The sequence below is a fragment of the Etheostoma spectabile genome, unplaced genomic scaffold (genome assembly GCF_008692095.1).
Source record: "Etheostoma spectabile isolate EspeVRDwgs_2016 unplaced genomic scaffold, UIUC_Espe_1.0 scaffold00001232, whole genome shotgun sequence".
In the NCBI taxonomy this organism is placed as follows: Eukaryota; Metazoa; Chordata; class Actinopteri; order Perciformes; family Percidae; genus Etheostoma; species Etheostoma spectabile.
This window is the reverse complement of record NW_022602712.1, coordinates 65,001-72,373: the sequence shown is the minus strand read 5'-3', so window position 1 is coordinate 72,373 and position 7,373 is coordinate 65,001. Positions and strand designations below refer to the sequence as shown.

Sequence of the window (7,373 nt, the reverse complement as noted above, 5' to 3'; positions counted from 1 at the left end):
GAGGCCGGTTTTAACCTCATCAAAAACCAGGAGACGTGGCAGGAACATTATTGGACACCGTGCCATCATCAATGTCCCAGGACAACGGGGTGGTAACATAACATGTGTGCAGCTATAAGCCAAAATGGTGTTGTTCACCATCATGCAAACATAGCCCATACAACACTGCACACATTATTGCATTCCTGGACACCTTACATGACATGCTCACTGTTCACGAGACCAGAGCATACCCGATATGTCTCATATGGGACAATGTTAGTTTCCATAGGGCGCTTTGGTCCGCAAACTGGTTACAGACTAACCATTCTTCATGGCACTCAACCTCCCTCCATATTCTCCATTCTTAAATCCCATCGAGGAGTTCTTTCTGCCTGGCGCTGGAAAGTGTCCGACCGTCATCCTCATCAACAGGTAGCCCTTTAACAGGCAATGGAGGAGGCATGTGGAGATATTGACCAGGCATCATGTCAGGCCTGATGTATCGCATTAAGGAGATATTTTCCCCGGTGCCTTGGACTGGAGGATATCGTATGCGATGGTGGACGAAATTTTGTGGCCGGACCCAGAAAAACGACATGATGTAGGCTGAAGTTTTTTTGTTTTTTGTGAAATTACTATTTTGTGTTCTGACTTTGTCTTGGTTTGATGTGTGGTGTGTGATAAACACCAATACTTGAAGTTTGGATCCTTGTATGTTTCATGACACATGACAAAAGTATGACCTCAAATTGACATCTGTACACAGAAAGAGAAAGCCAGATGTGTTTTGTATTCATACCATCAGTGTGTAGTTGGCACATTGTGTGCTTAGTAGATGATGGCTTGTGTTTAATGTTTGATACGAAAACACAATTTTTACGAAGGGTGTGAAGAGTAATCTAGCTGTGTTCGCTTTTGCAAGAGAACTACAAGTTTTGATATTGGGTGAAAGGTTTTCTATGTGTGTAGAGATTTGCAAAAATAGCCAATAGTTACAAAAAATGTGCTTAGCAATCAGACAAACTGTAATAATGCATATAAACAAATCAAATTTCTTTTTGATTAATGCATATACACATCAACTTTCTTTTAGATTTATGCTATACACATCAACTTTCTTTAATACATGCATAACACATCAACTTTCTTTTAGATTTATGCAATATACCATCAACTTTCTTTTAGATTTATGCATATACACATCAACTCTTTTTGATTTATGCATAAAATATCAACTTTCTTTTTAATAAATGCATATAACATCAACTTTTTTGCTTTAATATCCACACACAACTTTCTTGCACACTTTTTAAATCATAGACACACAACTTCTTTTTTTGATTATCATCACAATTATGCATCATCGCAAGCATTAGACATCAACTTTCTTTTTAATAATGCACATACACATCAACTTTCTTTTAGATTAATGCTAAACACATCAACTTTCTTTTTGATTAATGCATAAAAACATCAACTTCCTTTTTCATTAAAAGGACATAACAGTGCTAGCAGTTCCCAGTAATTACTTCTGGGGTAAAATCTGCCAGCCATGTCTCTTCAGGTCCATTGACAGTTTGAGCAACGGGCAGCTCCACGTGCATCGTTAATTGTTTTCCACAAGACAGAAGATGGGTGCCACCGTTCCCAGCGATGCTGCAATACCGGGTCGATGCGTGGAGTGAACGGAGCAAGCCCTTTTTTAACTCCCATTGCTAAAAATCCATTTAATATGTTGTCCCCTGATAGAGGACATATCAGATATTAAAACTGATAAGAACAGATACTACACTGGTCTTAGCCAAAAGGCCGAGAAGCGATGACCACCACCTCTATGCTGTGATGCGACCTCCCCGGACGGTTCTCAGTTGTCACGGTCCCGTAATTTTAAAAGGACATAACAGCTGCTGCTTAGCACCCCCGTCCAAGCAATTTTGGTTTCCCAAGTGGTCAAGCTTCTGCCAACCTGCAATGTTCCCATGCTGTCACATCTTAGCTGCGTTAAGAATCTGAGTTTCCTTATAGAGAGCACATTTGTTTTTACAAGTACAAAAGGCTTAATCAAACAGCAAAGCCCACCAAAAATAATTTCAACTCATAGGCGTTCCTCTCCACAGAAGTCTTTAGTAAAAGGCGAAAGGCTTGTGCGTTATGAAGAGAGAAACCAGAGTAATTACAACCCACTCTCGAGAGCAGCGAAAACGCCAGTCTTCCCAGTCCAACCCTCGCGGGATTTCACTTGGTGTGCCGCGCTTTCCAAATCCAAGGCCTTGCCTATTGCCACACTGTCACAGGGCCAATATTTTGTCCTTGCTGTTTTTAGCCAATAAATAGTGCAAATCTTGCTACACTTTTGTATGGCTTTATCTTGCAAAGTATTATAACAACGTTTGATACCAGGAAAACCCAACGAGGTCATTCAGTTTTGTGACAAACTTCTGACGGTAAAATCTGCCAGCCATGTCTCTTCAGGTCCGTTGACAGTTTGGGCAACGGGCAGCTCCACGTGCATCGTCAATTGTTTTTCCACAAGACAGAAGATGGGGCACGTTCCCAGCGATGCTGCAATACCGGGTCGATGCGTGGAGTGAACGGAGCAAGCCCCTTTTTCAACTCCATTGCTAAAAAATCCATTTAATATGTTGTCCCCTGATAGAGGACATATCAGATATTAAACTGATAAGAACAAATACTACACTTGATCTTAGCCAAAAGGCCGAGAAGCGATGACCACCACCTCTATGCTGTCAGATGCGACCTCCCCGGACGGTTCTCAGTTGTCACGGTCCAGTAATTTTAAATGGACATAACAGCTGCTGCTTAGCACCCCCGTCCAAGCGCTTCATGGGGAAGCACAAAAAGTTTTAGTTAAAGACGGCAATTGTGGTTTCCCAATTGGTCAAGTCCTGCCAACGTGCAATATTCCCATGCTGTCACATTTTGGCTACGTTTAAGAATCTGAATTTCTTTTGGAGAGCATATTTGTTTTTTTCACAAGTACAAAGGCTTGGCAAAACAGCAAAGCCCACCAAAAATAATTTCAACTCATAGGCGTTCCTCTCCACGGAAGTCTTTAGTAAAAGGCGAAAGACTTGTGCGTTATGAAGAGAAACCAGAGTAAGTACAGCCCACTCTTGAGAGCAGCCGAAAACGCCAGTCTTCCAGTCCCCCCAACCCTCGCGGTAATTCTCACTTGGTGTGCCGTTCCAAATCCAAGGCCTCACCCTATTCCCATTGTCACAGGGCCAATTTTTGTCCTTGCTGGTTTTCTGCCAATCAAAAGTGCAAATCTTGCTACACTTTTGTATGGCTTTATACTTGTCAAGTATTATAACAACGTTTTGATACCAGGAACCCAACGAGGTTTCAGATCATTCAGTTTTTAGGACAATTCTGGCGGTAAATCTGCCAGCCATGTCTCTCAGGTCCGTTGACAGTTTTGGGCAACGGGCAGCTTCACGTGCACGTTAATTGTTTTTCCAGAAGACAGAAGATGGGTGCACCGTTCCCGGTGACGCTGCAATACGGGTCGATGCGTGGGGTTTAGATTTGTGCATAGCAACACATCAACTTCTTTTACATTACTGCATATCCACATCAACTTTCTTTTTGATTCATCATCACCATTCATTATGTCATCATCACTATTCATTAGTCATCATCACAATTCATTATGACATCAACTTTCTTTTATATTACTGCATATACACTAGGGTGATCCGAGTGTCGGCTGAAACGAGTATCCGGTACGGATAAGCACTTTTGCCGAGTACAAGTATTATCGAGTAATATGCGTCAATATCCGTGCTCGGATTGAATAAAACTCCTCAACTGGCCGCGCAGCGTTCTGTGATAATCACAGCGCCCCCCCCGCCTACAAACCCGCTCGGATCAATCACACACACACAGAACATGGAGAAATGCGCTCTCTTTCTCGCTCTCTCTCTCGCTCTCTCCTGCTCCGTCAGTCAATTCGGTCTGCGGATCTGTTCCGTTAACGTTTAGGGTTTCTTCAGCTTCAGGTTTGTTTTTAACTTCGGTTTGTAGTCCTTACATAGTAACTAGTAGATTTCTGGTGAATGTGGGGTTTGCAGTCCTTACATAGTAACCAGTAGATTTCTGGTGACCGTGGGGTTTGTAGTCCTTACATAGTAACCAGTAGATTTCTGGTGAACGTGGGGTTTGTAGTCCTTACATAGTAACCAGTAGATTTCTGGTGAACGTGGGGTTTGCAGTCCTTACATAGTAACCAGTAGATTCTGGTGAACGTGGGTTTCAGACATGCTGCTTGTTTTAAATGCGACTCCAGTTGCGTCTCTGCCATCGGAGATTTTTTTTTTTTTTTACTGTCAGCTGCCCCCCCCCCGCCCCCTCTCTCCTCCTTGTCTCTCTCTTACTCACACACACACAAACACTCACACACACACACACACACACATATACCTGGTGTGAAATAAAAAAAATAAAAAAGAACCAAAAAAAAAAAAAATCACACTGATCATAAAAAAATAAAAAGTTAAAAAAGAAAGTTATATTGAATATGAAAACTCTTTTTCATTACATTTTACTTTCATAATTGCAACGCATGTGTTGTATTAATTGTTGCAAAACGTTCTGCATATAGTTTTGTTTGTTACCATGACAACACCATTGATCTGAAGCTCGATGCTGTCATGTAAATAGTTTTCAAATCAGCAATAAATATAACAATTTTTGATCAACTCATATCAATTGCTCTTCAGGTCCATTGACAGTTTTGGCAACGGGCAGCTCAACGTGCATCGTTAATTGTTTTTCCACAAGACAGAAGATGGGTGCACCGTTTCCCAGCGATGCTGCAATACCGGGTCGATGCGTGGAGTGAACGGAGCAAGCCCCTTTTTCAACTCCCATTGCTAAAAATCCATTTAATATGTTGTCCCCTGATAGAGGACATATCAGATATTAAACTGTAAGACAGATACTACACTTGATCTTAGCCAAAAGGCCGAGAAGCGATGACCACCACCTCTATGCTGTCAGATGCGACCTCCCCGGACGGTTCTCATTTGTCACGGTCCAGTAATTTTAAATGGACATAACAGCTGCTGCTTAGCACCCCCGTCCAAGCGCTTCATGGGAAGCACAAACAGTTTTAGTTAAAGACGGCAATTGTGGTTTTCCCAATTGGTCAAGCTCCTGCCAACGTGCAATATTCCCATGCTGTCACATTTTGGCTACGTTTAAGAATCTGAGTTTCCTTTGGAGAGCATATTTGTTTTTCACAAGTACAAAAGGCTTGGCCAAACAGCAAAGCCCACCAAAATAACTTCAACTCATAGGCGTTTCCTCTCCACGGAAGTCTTTAGTAAAAGGCGAAAGACTTGTGCGTTATGAAGAGAAACCAGAGTAAGTACAGCCCACTCTCGAGAGCAGCCGAAAACGCCAGTCTTCCCAGTCCCAACCCTCGCGGTAATTCTCACTTGGTGTGCCGCTTTTCCAAATCCAAGGCCTCACCTATTCCCCCATTGTCACAGGGCCATATTTTGTCCTTGCTGTTTTTCTGCCAATCAAAAGTGCAAATCTTGCTACACTTTTGTCTGGCTTTATCTTGTCAAGTATTATAACAACGTTTTGATACCAGGAACCCAACGAGGTTTCACAGATCATTCAGTTTTTAGGACAATTCCTGGCGGTAAAATCTGCCAGCCATGTCTCTTCAGTCCGTTGACAGTTTGGGCAACGGGCAGCTTCACGTGCATCGTTAATTGTTTTTCCAGAAGACAGAAGATGGGTGCACCGTTCCCGGTGACGCTGCAATACCGGGTCGATGCGTGGGGTTTAGATTTGTGCATATACACATCAACTTTCTTTACATTACTGCATATACACATCAACTTTCTTTTTGATTCATCATCACCATTCATTATGTCATCATCACTATTCATTATGTCATCATCACTATTCATTATGTCATCATCACTATTCATTATGACATCAACTTTCTTTTATATTACTGCATATACACTAGGGGTGATCCGAGTGTCCGGCTGAAACGAGTATCCGGTACGGTTAAAGCACTTTTGCCGAGTACAAGTATTATCCGAGTAATATGAGTCAATATCCGTGCTCGGATTGAATAAAACTCCTCAACTGGCCGCGCAGCGTTCTGTGATAATCACAGCGCCCCCCGCCTACAAACACGCTCGGATCATTCACACACACACAGAACATGGAAAAATGCGCTCTCTCTCTCTCTCTCTCTCTCTCTCTCTCTCTCTCCTCTCTCTCTCTCCTCTCTCTCTCTCTCTCTCTCTCTCTCTCTCTCTCTCTCTTGCTGGCTCACTCTATCTCTCTCGCTCGCTCCCGTCCTACTTCAGTCATTCGGTCTTCGGATCTGTTCGGTTAACGTTTAGGGTTTCTTCAGGTTTGTTTTTAACTTCGGTTTATAGTACTTACAGACATAGTAACCAGTAGATTTCTGGTGAACGTGGGTTTGTAGTCCTTACATAGTAACCAGTAGATTTCTGGTGAACGTGGGGTTTGTAGTCCTTACATAGTAACCAGTAGATTTCTGGTGAACGTGGGGTTTGTAGTCCTTACATAGTAACCAGTAGATTTCTGGTGAACGTGAGTTTCAGACGTGCTGCTTGTTTTAAATGCGACTCCAGTTGCGTCTCTGCCATCGGAGATATTTTTTTTTTTTACTGTCAGCAATTTTTGATCACTCATATCAATTGCATGCTTAAATAACATACCGGTTAAAGCCCCGCACATTTCAAGAGAACCTGACCCACTTCCTGGTTAATATGACCACTTCCGGTTTAGGCCCCGCCCACTCCGAGTACGGATCCGGATACAGATAATTCATGTGTTAAACAGATACAGATACAGATAATGCTGTACTCGCTCATCCCTACTAGACAGGCACTTTAACCAACTAAGCCACAGCACCTCTGGGTATGAACCCAGATGCCCGGCCATGTTGGAGGAACTCGGTGTAAACACCTGAACAGAGTACAGTTCAGTATTGTGCACTTTGGATACTTTATGTGAATGTAGCCATGTCTAAACAACAGAAAAGCATCCAAGATGCAAAGGCATTTAGGGAAGGATGATATTTCGAAAAATTACAGTTTACTGGCGGTGCAGATCCTCACGAGTTGGCTCCCTCTTCTTAGATCCATGACGACCCGGTGATTCTTCCTTCAGTTACATATCCCATATAGTTAACTAATATCAAATAATTTATTTATTAATTTTCATTCCAGCAGCATCAAAGATGTTGAAATCAGGCCTGGAAAATGACAAGAACAGCTCTCACAATGCAAGTTACAGAGTGACAACAGTTCGGGTGAATACAATCAGTAATACACTTCCTTATATCCAGTGCCCCCAGAGGAAAATAAACC

General features: G+C 42.4%; 6 non-coding genes across 6 annotated transcripts; all 6 read right to left on the bottom strand.

Moving 5' to 3' along the window:
- Window positions 1-1,613: 1,613 nt before the first annotated feature.
- Window positions 1,614-1,803, bottom strand: LOC116674883 (U2 spliceosomal RNA). Its single transcript, XR_004328232.1, has one exon. It is a non-coding gene; the product is annotated as a U2 spliceosomal RNA (small nuclear RNA).
- Window positions 1,804-2,036: 233 nt separating this feature from the next.
- Window positions 2,037-2,155, bottom strand: LOC116674881 (U5 spliceosomal RNA). Its single transcript, XR_004328230.1, has one exon. It is a non-coding gene; the product is annotated as a U5 spliceosomal RNA (small nuclear RNA).
- A 365-nt stretch (window positions 2,156-2,520) lies between these two features.
- On the bottom strand, window positions 2,521-2,710 carry LOC116674878 (U2 spliceosomal RNA). The gene has a single exon (XR_004328227.1). It is a non-coding gene; the product is annotated as a U2 spliceosomal RNA (small nuclear RNA).
- A 276-nt stretch (window positions 2,711-2,986) lies between these two features.
- On the bottom strand, window positions 2,987-3,103 carry LOC116674879 (U5 spliceosomal RNA). Its single transcript, XR_004328228.1, has one exon. It is a non-coding gene; the product is annotated as a U5 spliceosomal RNA (small nuclear RNA).
- Window positions 3,104-4,791: 1,688 nt separating this feature from the next.
- LOC116674882 (U2 spliceosomal RNA) lies at window positions 4,792-4,981 on the bottom strand. The gene has a single exon (XR_004328231.1). It is a non-coding gene; the product is annotated as a U2 spliceosomal RNA (small nuclear RNA).
- Window positions 4,982-5,258: 277 nt separating this feature from the next.
- Window positions 5,259-5,374, bottom strand: LOC116674880 (U5 spliceosomal RNA). Its single transcript, XR_004328229.1, has one exon. It is a non-coding gene; the product is annotated as a U5 spliceosomal RNA (small nuclear RNA).
- Window positions 5,375-7,373: the final 1,999 nt, after the last annotated feature.